Source organism: Rattus norvegicus, chromosome 14 (genome assembly GCF_036323735.1).
Source record: "Rattus norvegicus strain BN/NHsdMcwi chromosome 14, GRCr8, whole genome shotgun sequence".
Taxonomy (NCBI): Eukaryota; Metazoa; Chordata; class Mammalia; order Rodentia; family Muridae; genus Rattus; species Rattus norvegicus.
This window is the reverse complement of record NC_086032.1, coordinates 23,753,855-23,769,277: the sequence shown is the minus strand read 5'-3', so window position 1 is coordinate 23,769,277 and position 15,423 is coordinate 23,753,855. Positions and strand designations below refer to the sequence as shown.

General features: G+C 36.1%; 1 long non-coding RNA gene across 1 annotated transcript; it reads left to right on the top strand.

The window, feature by feature from the left end:
* The first annotated feature begins 3,000 nt into the window (after nucleotides 1-3,000).
* LOC134481899 (uncharacterized) lies at nucleotides 3,001-15,104 on the top strand. Its single transcript, XR_010057778.1, has 3 exons — nucleotides 3,001-3,096; nucleotides 7,634-7,727; nucleotides 15,021-15,104. It is a non-coding gene; the product is annotated as an uncharacterized LOC134481899 (long non-coding RNA).
* The last annotated feature ends 319 nt before the right edge of the window (nucleotides 15,105-15,423 follow it).

The window sequence follows — 15,423 nt, the reverse complement described above, 5'->3', positions numbered from 1 at the left end:
TGCATAAGGTGGATGGGTAATGAATCTTTTTATAAAATCTACCTTATCAAAAATTAGTTTTATCTTTTACTTGCTTTTTTATTACCTGACATCAAGACATTTAAGTTTACTAATAACCATCTTAGATTAATCTGCCTTCAACTCCAGAATTGAGGACAGAATAACTGACTATCCTTCACTTCCATTTCTTCGGGACATCAGGCTAGGTTATATGTTGCAGATGCTGTCCCCACAGGTGTGAAGTCCAATAATAAACAAAAAAGATCTAACTTGGGAATAAAGTAATATCCCAGCTTGGGTGAGTTAGGAACCAGTGAATAAATTCTTTTCATTTTCCATATTCCTGGGAGGTAGTTGTAAGACACAATGTATATTGTTTCTTGGGGGCACCATGCATCAATCACTTCACTGGGAGAAAGACAGCTTGGTAATACATCCTTTTTAAGGATCATCTCCTTCTTCTCACTTTAAAAAAATTCCTTCACTCACAGGTCTACATTATCTACTAAAGTCATACACATGAGTTCTTTGCTGAGGTGCACCTCTCTGGAGCACATGCTAAAGGAATACATCCTATAATAGTCTACAATTTATTTATTCTTTCTGAGCTTTTTTCCTTATCTGAAAGATCTGTTATGTTTCTCATATTCCCAGAACTAAAGTGAATGTAGCTATATTTTCTTCAGTTAAAAAGAATCTATTCTTTATTTAATTAACAAAAGTTGCTTATTCAAACAGTTGAGCCATAGAAACACAAAGGTGCATAGGGATGCCTCTTTAGTTGACAAATAAATGAGAGCAAGAGGTATATCAACAAATTAAGTCTTGTATTTCAAAGATAAATATATAATTAATGGTTTGACTGAAATGCACCAAATTGACAACTGTTACAAAGACTAAGGGGCTGGAGTGATGGCTGAGTAGTTATGAGTACTTGCTGTTGCCCCAGGCCATGTGACAAATCCATTTGGAGGCTCACAAGGACATTCTTAGGGGATCTGCTGCCCTCCTTTGTACTCCTCTGACAGACAAAAGACATGTGGTATACAAATATACATATGGGCAGACAAACAGATTAATTAAATTTAAAAGGAGGATTATTTTTTTGTTACTCTCCTTTCAAGGTTCAGGGATTTCTTGAACAAAATTTACTGTTTACTTCTTACTATTTTTTTCCTTACATTGACGTAGATCATTATTATATATGTCACTGAGGTCAGATGTATAGAAAGAAAAGCTATTTTTAAATGTGAAGACTTAGTTCTACAGAGCTGTTAAGGATTAAGTAATGATATACAAATATAACCCATGTTTCATGATTTTACCCACTGGTAGAAGACATTCATATTTTCTGGTATCTTGGTACTGACTCCTGCCAATCTCTATTCTTGACACAGACTAGCAGCAAATACGAGGCAAGTGTAGTCTTGAGAACACATAGGTTTTTGTTGTTTTTTTCCATTGTTCTCTGACACATTAATGGTTAAATGACTGAGGTAGGATGGGATATGGGATGCCCAAGAACATCTACAATTTCAGGGAAATAAGATGTCAAAATATTAGAAATTCAGATGAAATCAATAGGGATGTCCTAACTAAATACTGATTTACAGTTCCTTGGGATGAGTAATGTTTTTTTTGATTTGTACAATTAAGGTTTATGTTTCTTATGTATCAGAATTTTGTCAGTGGATATTTGATAAAAGTTAGTCTAAAAGTTGAATGCTACCATAAAATTACCTAAAAAATATCTTTGATTTCTTGAGCATAATTGTGGTAGAAAAAGTTAATCAAAACTAGAAAAGGGAATATTAATTCCAGGAACAGTGGAAAATAATGACAAAGCATCAATAAAATAACTTCTAAAAATATGAAACCTGCAAGTCTATATGTTCATTCCTTAAGTAAGCTCACAGTTATTTTCACATGCTTACCAGCATATGGCATATTTCTCCCAAACTATAATTCCTTATTTAGCCATTAGCTCAAGAGAGATTAGAATAAGAAAGTTACTATTATACATTTCTTGAATTTCTTTCTACAAGTTTAACTATAGTAAGGTAACATCTATCTACTTTTATTTCTTTAAGATATCAAGATAACATTTTCTTGGATGAAGTGATAAATTTAATACTTTTTGATGATTTCAATGAACACTGAGTAAGTTAAGGCTCTCATCATCATATTCAGAGAAAATGCAATAAATTATACTGAAGTCAATATTTTTCCTTTTCATTTTTCTTCTCTCATGTATTAAATCCAGAGTTCAGTTTTCCCCCTTCTACTCCCCAGTCTGTTCCTTCCACCTCCTTCTCCCCCCGAGATCCAACACTTTTACTTGCCCTCAAAAAAGAACAAGCCTCCCAGAGACATCAATCAAAACCAGAGTGACAAGCTACAATAAGATGAGGCACATATTCTCACATCAAGGCTTGAAAAAGCAACCCAACAGGAGAAAAATGGTGGTAAATACAAGCAAAAGAGTCGAGACAGCCCATATCCAATTGTTAGGAATCCCACAAGAACAGCAAATTACACGATCATTATATATGCAGTTGACCTAGGTCAGACCCGTATATGTTCCCTGGTCTCTGTGAGTCCACTTGAGTCCCAGTCAGTTGATTCTATGGTTGTACTCATGTGGTGTTCTGCATCCCTGTGGGTCCTCCAATGCATCCTTCCCATCCTCTGTAGGACCACTGGCCTCCACATAATATTTGACTGTGGGACACTGCATCTCCTCCCCTTAATTGCTGTATGAGATCTGTCTCTCATCTCTCTAATAGTGACTACACTAGACTCCAATTCAAGCATATTCTGAAGTCATGAGAAACTGTATTTAAGAGGTTTCATGGTTTTGCTGATGTCCCAGTCCCTACACCTGAGGCCTAGTCTGGTTACAGAAGATGGCCAGTTACTAGGAGTCTTAGTGTCACCCTTGTAGATTCTATAGAGTTTCCATTGCATGAGGATTCTACCTTGCTTACAAAACGCCCCCTCGGCCATTCCAGTCACCTCGCCCAGTAACATCTACCTCAACCACTGCACCTTGATCCCTCTTGTTTCTATCCCCACCTGTGCATTTGTGTTCATGAGGTAAATTGATCAATAATTCTCCTTCTTCTTGAGTCTTTGTGTGGCTTTGATATCAGTGTGACTGTGACCTATAAAATGATTTTGTCAAGATTCATTCTATATTTGTTTGTTTGTTTATTTATTTATGGAATAATTTGAGGAGTACTATGTTAGGTCTTCGTTGAAAGATTAGAAAGATTAGTAGAGTTCTGCACTAAACCATCTGGCCCTGGGCATTTTGGGTTGAGAGATTTTCTTTTAAGTCTGCTACTATTACCTTGTAGGCTATAGGTCTAATTTTAAATGGTCTATCTGATTTTGATTTAACCTTGGTAAGTGGAATCTATTGAGAAAATATATTTAGATTTTAGATTTTCCAAATGTTATGGAGTATGGGTTTTTCTAGTAAGACCTAAAGATGTTTTGAATTTCCTCTGTGTCTGTTGTTATGCCCCCCTTTTCATTTCTGATTACATTAATTTGGATATTCTCTGTCTTTTAGTTAGTCTGGTTAATGGTTTGTCTATCTTGTTGATTTTCTCAGAGAACCAACTCTATGTTTCACTGAGTCTTTATATTGTTTTCTTTTTATTTTGTTGGTATTACCCTGAGTTCATTTCACGTCATCTACTACTCTTGGGAATATTTGCTTCATTTCATTCTATAACTTTCATATGAGTTATTAGGTTGCTAGTATAAGATCTCTCCATCAACACCATCAGAAGTCCAGCACCCAAACTCTCAGATTCAGCCATGGGGCACGCAGCATAGCCATCAAGGCCCTTCTAGCTTTTAAAGTTTCCACTGAAAACTTTTTCCACTGTAATTTTTAAAAGTCAGCCTTTATATGTAACTTGGGTTTTTGCTCTTACAGTTTTAAATATCCTTTATTTGTTCTAGGTGTTTAGTGTTTTTGATTATTATGTTGCAAGATACTTCTTTTTAGACCAATCTTTTTGGTGTTATATAATTTTCTTGGACATTTACAGGCACGTCCTTCTTTAGGTTGGAAAATTTTTCTTCTATGAGTATACTAAATATATTTTATGGGCCTTTGATTTGGGAATCTTCTCCTTCTATTCCCATTATTCTTAGATTTGGTTTTTCATAGTGTCCCAGACTTCAAGGATGATTTTTGTCACGATGTTTTTTTTTTTAATTTAACATTTTCTCTGACCAATGTATCTGTTATTTCTATCATTTAATCTCTTATATCACTTGAATTCCATTGGTCATTATTTTATCTGTTGTTTCTCTTCACTCACCTAGATTTTACATTTCCAGAATTCCCTTAGTTTGTGTTTTCTTTGTTGCTTGTGTTTCATGTCCTGAACCGTTCTAATCTTTCCTTCAGCTTTATTTTTTCTTGGATGTCTTCACATTCTTTTAGAGATTTACTGATTTCTACAGGTTTTTTTTATGATGTTCTTTTCCATTGCGTCTTGAAGAAATTTATTTATTTCCTCTTTAAAGATCTCTATCATCTTCATAAACTTGGTTTTAAGGTTGTCTTATGTTTCAGCTATACTTGAGTGCTCAGGGCTTGCTGTAATGTGATGGCTGGGCTCTGGTGGCAACATATTGCCTGGTTCTTCTTGTGTTTTTACACTGTCATTTATGCATCTGTGATTATAGGTTTGGGTGCTGATTTTTGGATTTGTTTTTTGTTGGACAAATGTTTTCTTCCTTGGTTTCTGTTTCCTTTCTGGTCTTGTGGCTAGTGCGGCCTGTGGTTGAATCTTGGGATCTGGGAGCTAGAATTCTTTTTTCCTTTTACTGGATATTGTCTTTATTTACATTTCAGATGTTATAGCCTTTCCCAGTTTCCCCTCAAAAAAACCACCATCCCCCAACTCCTGCTCCATGAGGTTGCTTCCTCACCCACCCACCCATGCCCTCAGCCTCCCCACCCTGGCATTCCCCTATACTGGGGCATTGAGCTTTCATAGGACCAAGGGACTCTCTTCTCATTGATACCCTACAAGGCATATCCTCTACTACATATGCAGCTAGAGCCATGGGTTGCTCCATGTGTGCTGTTCGGTTGGTAGTTTAATTCCTGGGAGCTCTTGGGGGCTTTGGTTGATATTATTCTTCCTATGGGGTTCCAAATCCTTTCAGTTGCTTCAGTCCTTTCCCTAGCTCCTCCATTGGGTTCCCCATGCTCAGTCCAGTGGTTAACTGTAAGCATTGCCTCTGTATTTGCAGAGCCTCTCAGGAGACAGTTATATCAGACTCTTGTCAGCATTCACTTCTTGGCATCAGCAATAATGTCTGGTTTTGGTGGCTGTATGTATATGGCCTGCATCCCCAGATTGGGCTCCCATAGGCTCATTAGGAGTAGTACTGTTAGGAAGTGTGGCCTTGTTAGAGTAGGGGTGGAGTTATTGAAGAGAGAATGTTTCAGTTCCCTTTCTGTGGCTGCCTATCTGGATGTAGTACTCTCCTCCTTCTGCTTCTATGAGGTTCCTCCCCAACCTGCCCACCCAGTCCCACCTCACTACCCTGGCATTCCCCTACACTGGGGCATCTAGTCTTCATAGGACCAAGGGCTTCTCTTCCCATTGGTGCCCGATAAGGCCATCCTCTGCTACATATGCAGCTGGAGAGGTCGCTCCATATATACACTTTGGTTGGTGGTTTAGTCCCTGGAAGCTCTGGGGAAGAGGACTGGTTGGTTGATTTTATTGTTATTCCTATGGGGTTGCAAACCCTTTAAGCTCCTTGAGTCCTTTCCCTAGCTCCTCCATTTGGTTCTTTGTGCTCAGGCCAATGGTTGGCTGCAAGCATCAACAATTGTATTTGTCAGCCTCTGGTAGAGCCTTTCAGGAGACAGATATTTCCCACTCCTGTCAACAAGCACTTCTTGGAATCCTCAATAGTGTCTGGGTTTGGTGTCTGTATATAGAATGGATTCCCAGGTGAGGCAGTGTCTGGATGGCCTTTCCTTCTGTATCTGCTCCATACTTTGTCTCCATATTTCCTTTAGATGGGAGAAATTCTGGGTTAACTAGGAATTCTTGGAGTTGACTGGGTGGCCTCATCTCTCACCTGGGGGGCTTGCCTAACCTCTCAATATGGTCCCTCCCCTTTCTTGGGCATTCCAGCTATTCTCATCCCCTTCGGGTCCTCCCAGCCTCTTGCTTTCCCGGTATGAGAAGACTTTTTGATTGCTACTCCCAGTTCCCCAGCCCCCCATTGCTATACACCTCTGTTCAATGGGTATCAGTCTTAGAATTTTAATCAGGGAAGAAGCATAATTTTCATCTTAGTCACGCTCTATGTTCATTTGAAAATTGTTTTTAAAAAGTTGTGGGTCATATTTTGTTAATGCCAGTGCAACTGAGAGATTTATATACAGTTGAGAAGCATTCGAGTAAGGTAATTACCCAGAATTTGGCTCAAATAAACAATGGATGATATAAAAAATGTAATTGATGTTATATAAACCACCCCATGTATTTAATAACAGAAGGATTCTACTAAAAGAAACCTAGTAGAACATACAGATGACGAACTTCCATTTACTAAAGAATGTTGTACTGTTTTTGGTATTGTTTTTGTTTATTTTTTGTTTCATAGTAAATTAATCACAGGACATTAACAACTGTATCAGTTTCACAAATCATAGTTGAGGCTAGACATAGTGGATCACAACATATTTCCAAGTGCTCTGAGGGCTAAGCAAGAGCAACATGAACAATGCAGTGAATTTGAGGACAGCTTGGGTTTCAGAATGAGAACCTGTCTATAAATCGAGGAAGAATACCAATATCACTACAAGTCACAAATGAGCATAAAGTCTGATTCATAGCCTGAAAGCCTGTTAAGCTGTCTACTTATCCATGCTTCCTACACAATATATATATATGTATATATATAATATATAATATATAATATATAATATATATATATATATACACACGCACACACACACACACACACACACACACACACACACACACACACACACAAGCCATGGCAGTCAAAGCAGAATCTCTGATGTGGTGATATTTTATCAGCACAGTGTAATGCTGTGTCCATTGATCAGAATATTAATGTTTCTCCTTTGTGGCTTTTTACAAATATACGATAGTAGATAAGCATCCATGTATTTAAGGGAAAATTATAGATAATAACACAGTCATTTTTATTGGATATTTTTTATTTATTTGTATTTTAAATGTTATCCCCTTTCCCAGTTTCTCATCCATAAACTCCCTATCCAATCCCCCCTCCCTTCTTCTATGAGGGTGCTCCCCAATGCATCCACCCACCCCTACCCACCACCCTGCCCTGACAAACCCCTACAATGGGGTGGTCCAGTCTTGGCAGGACCAAGGACTTCTCCTATTGGTGCCCAACAAGGCCATCCTCTGCTACATATGCAGCTGGAGCCATCAGTCTGCCCATGTGTACTCTTTGGATGGTGGTTTAGTCCCTGGGAGCTCTGGTTGGTTGGTATTGTTGTTCTAATGAGGTTGCAAGCCCCTTCAGTTCCTTCAATCCTTTCTCTAACACCTCCAATCGGTACCCGAATTTTTATTTTTAAATACAGATCTCATGTATCCTTGTCCAGCGTTTGACATGGTGCGTAGAATCATTCTCCTGTTTCTACTTCTGTAGTGTTAGACTCTGGATCAAAATTCAAGGTGAGTCCTTAGGACAAATGACACTCATGATTGTCTTGTAGCTTCTACATGCACACAATAGAAAAATCCTATTCTGAAGTTTGATCATTTTAAAGATTGTGAAAAAATGATCACATATTTCCTGGAGATTGTTAGAACTCATGTTACATCTGGTAATAGTTGTTAAGGGTAGAGCAACAAAAACATGAGGCTTGCTGCCATATTCCCACCCGGTTAATGGACAGTGCAGCATACGTTCCTCTACTTTGTATATGAAAAACCATGACAATAAAAAAAAGTGGGAGGTTAGGAGCTCAATTCCATGGGACAGTGAGCTGACCTATGGGAATATGCTTTGGCATGTGACAATTATAATACATTCAAATCCAGCTTTTGTTACGGGACTTAATAAACAGAATGAAGAAACTGAAGAGGACGGGAATTATAATTAGTACTTGGAATATGGATCTAGATACAGATTTAAAAATAAAATCATCAGCCTAGCAGGAAAAGTTTTTGGAGAACATGAAGTTCCAGTAAGTAGCTTAATAATAAGAGTTTTATTTTAGCCTTAAAGCATTATTTGACATTTTAAAATATGTGCCTGCTTTGTTTTGATATAAGTAACATTTTTTTGTATCCATGTGCTATGATATTTTTCCCATTTCTGAAATCTGGAGAGAATTTTTCTTTGTTATGCTAGATCTGCACAGAATAAAAAAGAAAAATACCTCTAGCATTGTTATTTAATATTTCAAAGTCTTTTAACACTAAATTAAAATCGATGATCTCAATTAGCCTAAGTTCTTCTTGAAGTAAATTATATAAATATTTTTCAGTAATTGTACTTATATAAATATAATTAATTCATATCTTCTATTATATTGTAGGATTTTTAAGATATTTCTCTTGAACTTCATTGAAAGATTAAAGATATATGTAAATATAGGTTTTTTTTTACAAAATCCCAAATATGATCGTTTAACCTCATGATATAGTATTTGATTATTTAATAAAATAATTTAATATCATTAGTATTTAGGTAATTTCTTATAAAATTTTAGAAAATAAAAATCTGAAAATGCAGACTATTGAATAATATACCAATACACTTTGCCTAAAATATTCACCTAATCTGTAACAAGCATCACATTTAATATCATGGATTCCTCTACTAGTGTTTGAAGATAGTTTCCTCCTGAAAAGACCTTAACAAATTTCTAAAACTCATTATGTTTAGATATCAATTGGAATTAAAAGACTCATGAATTCTTACGGTTACTGGATGAACATATATAATTGAAGACAAACATTACTAAAGTTTAGATTCTACTAAACCAAGAAAGTGTTGTCGAAATAATATTGTCAACTGCTAGTTGTTTCATCTGGTCTTCTAGAAAAGTAGGTTCCAACCTGTGCTACCAAGTAAATGTGAGCAGAAAGTGTGTCCCAGATGAAAGGTGTATGTCACCACACGTGGGATTTGCTTTGTCCCAGGCTGACCTTGAACTCAGAGATCTCCTTGCCTCACTCACCTGAGATTAAAGGAGGATACTACCTAGCCTGAGCCTTGCCTTTTCATGGCCACTGTGCCTTAAGATCTCCATGCTAAGATCCAGTTGAGAAACTTGTGTCTTCCAGCCTCAAGATCTGGATCGCAGATGAGTCCTCCAATTATGGACTTGTAGTTCATTCCAGATATACTCAAGTTGACAACCAGGAATAGCCATTATAGGATATTTTGTCTTACTGCTATTTCTATTCTTTCAAATTACCAACTGGTCAAAGAAAATATTCATGTGAAGTTTGGGGGAACTTTGAGTACATTTGGGTCTTTAATTTTTCTAATTAGTTTCTTTGTCTTCAACTTTTTTTTTTATCTCCTGTCATTTCAGTAGCTCAGTCTTAAAAAAAAATTGGTCATTTATAATATATTCTATTTTTAAATGAGTATGTGAGAATTGGAAAAGAAGTGAATCTTAATTATAATTGGCTCATCTATTTGCATCTCTGGTGTAAAATTTCTGGAACTCAGAATAATTCAGTGTGAGAACATTTGGATCACATATTGGCAAACAGTTGCTTAGTGTAGTTTTCCTGACGATCATTAATATTGTAAGAATCTCAAACAGTAAGGGTGAACCAAGGACAGAATGTAAGATGCCTGGTGATAAAGTGCTACTCTTTTTAACTTAAAGTGTAGTCCTTGTATATATCAATGGCTGGGAAATCAATAATTGTTAGTATTCTCAGTGGAGAACAAGGCTTAGCTACTGTCATCTGTAAACACGTATTGTACAATCATCAGTCATGGGACTCTTTTCTAATATATGCATGCTTGAGGTTCAGCTCCATATTTGCATTTTTGAACCTGACCCAGTGTGACACAAAGCGTTCCTGCAATCTAGGCGTTAACTGGAAACTAAGTCTAAGGGGATACACATTATTAAAGCAAAACAAAAAGTATACTTATTTTCTTTAATGATAAGAAAAATCAACGCTCGATGTTTTAAACCACCACCCGCTTGCCTATTATAGAATTTTTCCCTTCACAAGCTATTGAAGGCTCTGGTTGAGTAACAATACCTGGTCGGCACCAAAGCTCTAATCCTCACAGCTGTCATAAAGCCTACACTAATGTGTCTTGAAAGAGTGATTAATAGGTTTTGACAATATCATTGCATTGCATATTTAATCGGATTATGTATCTGTTAGAAATGGTTTACTTCTAACATCTGCAGTCAAAAATCCACCATTGGTATTCAGACCAATGCCTTAGCAGAAACAGTATCAACTGTGCTTGCCAGTCTTACTGTTGACACATTAAAGCTGTATGCCAGAGACAGATGAGTCGTGACATTTCCTTCATTCATTTAATGATATTTTTTTAGAAAATTCCTTAGTTCATTTGCACCTCAATTAATGCTCATTAAAGAGAAGGAGACAAATACACATCACTGTACGCAGCAACCTCAAGAAAGAGGAGCGTACTGGCTGGGTGCTTTTCCTTAATGGTGATATTGCTTTGTTGCTATTTAAAATGTACATACATGTATTGTTACAATTTTATATGTATAATGTCTATATTTAAATGAGAGTGCTATACAATAAAGTATAAATTATGAAACAAATTTTAAGATTTGACATGACAATTTTTATTTTCATATGATTAAGTATTAAAATATTGAAGGACATCAATTCAATTGCAATGATGAAAATTATAATTCAGCCATATATCTTTTACTCAAAACATTATTCTACCATAATATCTTTCTTCTTCTTTTCTTTTTTTGGAGCTGAGGACCAAACCCAGGCCTTGCACTTGCTAGGCAAGCACTCTACCACTGAGCTAAATCCCCAACAAACCGTAATATTTTTCACGAAAATCTCAGAAATCTTGCTGTAATCAAATGTCTCCCTCCATTTTCATAACTTGTCTTTCAGAGGCAGATTACATAACCTTTCTATACGATATTCTCAATCCTTACTCTTCAAAACATGTAATCCGTTGTGAACTAGTTCTTGTACTAAAGCTTCTCTTGTCAAAGTTAGCAATGGTGTTCTATTTTTCTTACTGTCTGACTATTGGGATAATAGTTAAGGAATTAAAAGTCAGAAAACGTCTTAAAGACAACAAGTAACAACAGAGAAAATTGCAGGTCCGCCATGTAGAACCGACAACTGAGGAAACTACTAGTGAAAGCAAAGAACCACACTGAAGGCAAGGCTAACCTAGAATGGCCTCTCCAGAGGAGCCTCAGGCAGCAGGAGTTTCTCTATCCTGGTGTTGGATCTCTAAGTGTTTTGCTGCCTGGAATAGGGTCCTACCTAATTTAGGGTTGGTCGATTTAAACAAAAGAGGAGAATCTTCTAGGTCCACAAATTTGGGTATGCATGTTCCGGTCCGGCTTTGAACGGGTACTTATCTGACACTACTGGTGGGGAATAAGTGTTCATCAGACCTTAGTCTGAAACTGTCAGGCCTTAGTCTTGTTCGCAGATCAGGAGGGTGTGGAAAAGGAAGGACTTTGCCATTATTTTTTTTTCTTCTCTGTCTCTTTATCTCTCCGTGTCTCCATTTCTCTGTCTTTCCGTGACTCTGTCTCTGTCTCTCTGTCTCTGTCTCTCTATCTGTCTCCCTCCCTGCCCCTTCTCCCCTCCCTCTCTTTCCCTCCTTCCCTCCCTGGATATGACAAATCAACAGAAGGAAAAGGGCCCAACAGAAAGGACAAGAATCAGAAATCGGCTTGTTCAACTGCTCTGGAGACCCATAAAAACACTGAACTAGAAGCTATGTGCAGGCGACCTGTTGCACCAGTGTGCAGGACCTGTGCCTGCTACCTCAGTCTCGTGCGCTCATAGAATCTTTGATCAGTTGATCAAGCGGGCTTTGTTCCTGCTTTCCTCCATCCCCTTTGAGCCTTTTTTTTATTTTATTTTATTTTTCTGCATTCTTGTCAGGAGGATACCCTGTGCTCCAAATGGGAGGTAGGAGGGGTTTGATTTAGATAATTCCTTTTCGGGATGAATGTTTCAAACTCTCTTTCCCTCTGCATATTGTCTGGCTGTAGATTTCTGGAGGCTGTAGATTTCATGTGTTTCAGGAGGAAGCTTCTCTGCTTTCCATCTGAGTAGTTTTTTTCCTATTCGCCTACCAGGAAAGGGTCCAATTCCTAGTCTTTTTAGATGTCTTCTCTTGGTCACATTGGATCTTTGTTTGTTATTTGGTAATGCTGTTGACTCTATACTAAAAACCAGTTCACATTCTGCCCCATTGTTTAAGCATAACCCATTTAAATTCACACTGTCTGCATATTCTATTTAGATTCGAGCCATATTCTTTCTGCCTTAGCTTTAATCATAGCAGTTGAATAATTTCCATTGATAATCTTTTCTACAATGGATATAGTTGAAATTAAAAAAAAATTCCTGTCCAGCTTTATGTCTTTATTGTTAATGTAAAATTATACTAGCTTAAACACATTTGTTCAAAGGAGCTGTGTGTTTAAAGATAAAAAGAAAATTCTGATTCATTCTTTTTCTTTATTTTATAATTTGCCATGACATTAGAATGCATTAGATGTCTAATAACACAGCAACCTAAACAGATTTGATACTTGCTATTTTCCTGATCTATGTTGGTTGTTGGTATATCTTTTTTATTTCCTGAGGGTAAGTATTTTAGCTGTAGTTTCCCTTTAATCATTGCTTAATAAATTAAAGAAATTTCATTAGGTTATGTTTTGTTTGCACTCAGTAGAAAGGCATTTTTATATTTTTATTCTAAATTTTTAGCCAAATATAATTTAAATGTCTTTAATTTTTAATAAATTGTGCTTCAGAGCATGATTCCATCAAGTCTTGACAATATATGTGGAATTATGTAAGACATTTAAAATATATTGAGACATTTACTGGAATTAACAAATAAACTGTGTTGTCTATAATGGCTGAATTCCTCTTAAAAAAACACACACACATTGATTGGGCTTGCATGTGGTGGAGGCATCAGGAAGAAACAGAAACAGTGTAGACCTGTATTTCTTGATTTCTGTTTTCCTCACATTAACATACATCATAATAGATCATTAAAATATTTTTATTGTTCTACTCAGTTATTTTAATGTGTGTTTTGTTGTTCGGTTTGTATATTTCTGATCGTCAACTTTTAATGATGAAGAAATGTGGCATTATTTCACATGAAGTAGCTTCCTTAATACTTGATATATCTTTATTTTCAATTAGAAACACTTTTGTAGTAAAGGCCATTTCATATACTTTCTTAGTATTTTCATAATAGGTTTCTATTACTTTTATACATTTTTAACTTTTAAAAGATGTTAATTGACACTATAGAATACAGAATTATGCATTTTAAGCACATAATTTCCTGTCAAATGACATAAACCTCCACATACAAACACATCATCTTACCGAAGTACTGTTCCTGTTTTTTCATATCTTTAGTTACATCATTCCAGTACATTTTCACAATCCTCTTGTATTGAAAATGAAAAGCTTCCTTTGCAGGAATTGCTAAAGATTATTTTGTTTGCTCACATTTTCTGTTTTTTCACCCTGGTTTTCCACATTGCTCAAGTTTCCACCTGATAGTTTTTCCCAGCTCGAATACCTTCCTTTAATCTGGTTATGATGGTTGTTTTCTTATCCCCTGCCACTTAGATGTTACATGAATCAATATTAAAAGGAGCCTGCATTTTTTTTCTGCATTCTGAATTGAATTGGGAGCTCATTTGGGGTTCTCTTGCATATAAGGAAAAACTAATCTCATTTGAGAGGCATATAGACTTCAACGTCTTCTCTTTTGTCCTACAGCTGACTATGTTAGAGATAATCTCAATGGCATGGGAGTTCCTCACTGTGTTTCTTATTGCCTTGGTATGGTTCTTTTTTTGGATTAATGAATTCATATTTTTTGTAAATCAAAAAATTTGCATGTGTATAAATTTTGAATTATTTGTTTCTTCTTTCGTTTTTAGAATCATATTAAGTATACATAACAATTTGTATCTCAAATCTATTACATTTTTTGGTTGCCTGTATTTACTTTTTCATTGATCCTACTGCTTATTTGATAGTTTAATGATATATTATTTACCAATATTTGATTAAATATTAATTGTGTTAAGGATGTTTTTAAATACTTTGTGTAGCTTTTCATTGATAGAAGCCCTGGTCCTCCTCTTTAGCTGTTTGTTCAGTTCTGTCATTCTATATTTGTGATTTTTTTCAAAAGTCTAATTTATTTGGCAACTTCATATCTGGCAAAAATGTATTTAGATCATATGTTTCCACCGTTTCTCTACTCCCTCTTCTACTTCACTCTGCCATCTTCCTGATAACCTTATTCCTTTCATAACCCACCAATTCCAATTTGTGTTTCCAGTGTAGTTAAAGGTAACATACATTGGAATTTGGCAGCCTATCACGGCCACATAACTGAAGAAAAGTGACATACCATTCCCTAAAGGCCATAATATTATTTAGATTTCCTTAGAACGAGCCTTCTAAGACATTCTTTCTCTATCTTAGAGAGATACAAAGTGTCTTCAATACCATACTGCCATCTGAAATACCATATGCATATATGTACACACACATATATATGCACATATATATGCACACACACACACACACACACATATATATATATATATATATATATATATATATATATATATATATATGCACATTTCTGCATATTCTCCAGGCCTTGGGAGTATATGTGTTATAAAGATGTTTTACTCAAAGGAAACTACTACCCAGTAACTTAGTCTTTTAACTTTTTTCTAGTTATCACTGCACTAACCTCTATCTGTTGCATAAAGAAAGCCCTCTGATGAGGAATGAAAGTTGAACTAAAATACAGGTATGTGGGTAAGTAGTTAAAAGTTTGATACCATGCCTATTTATTTACCTTGTTCACCATACCAAGTATGAGTGCTCTCTTGCAGAATAGGTCTTATGTGCAATGAGAAAACGCTGGATCACTACCATGACATCCCATACCTTGTACCAATCAGTCTCTTGTTCAGTCAGTCATGACTGCAGTTTGCAAAACTCACATTTAGCAAAGACTCTAAGTGGCACCCTCCCCCATACTTTTTAATAGTAGCTTCCAGCACTGTGTAAGGTACTCATCATATAGGGAGCTTCCAAACTAGTACTAGGTCGACTTCCCCATGTTCTGTGATAG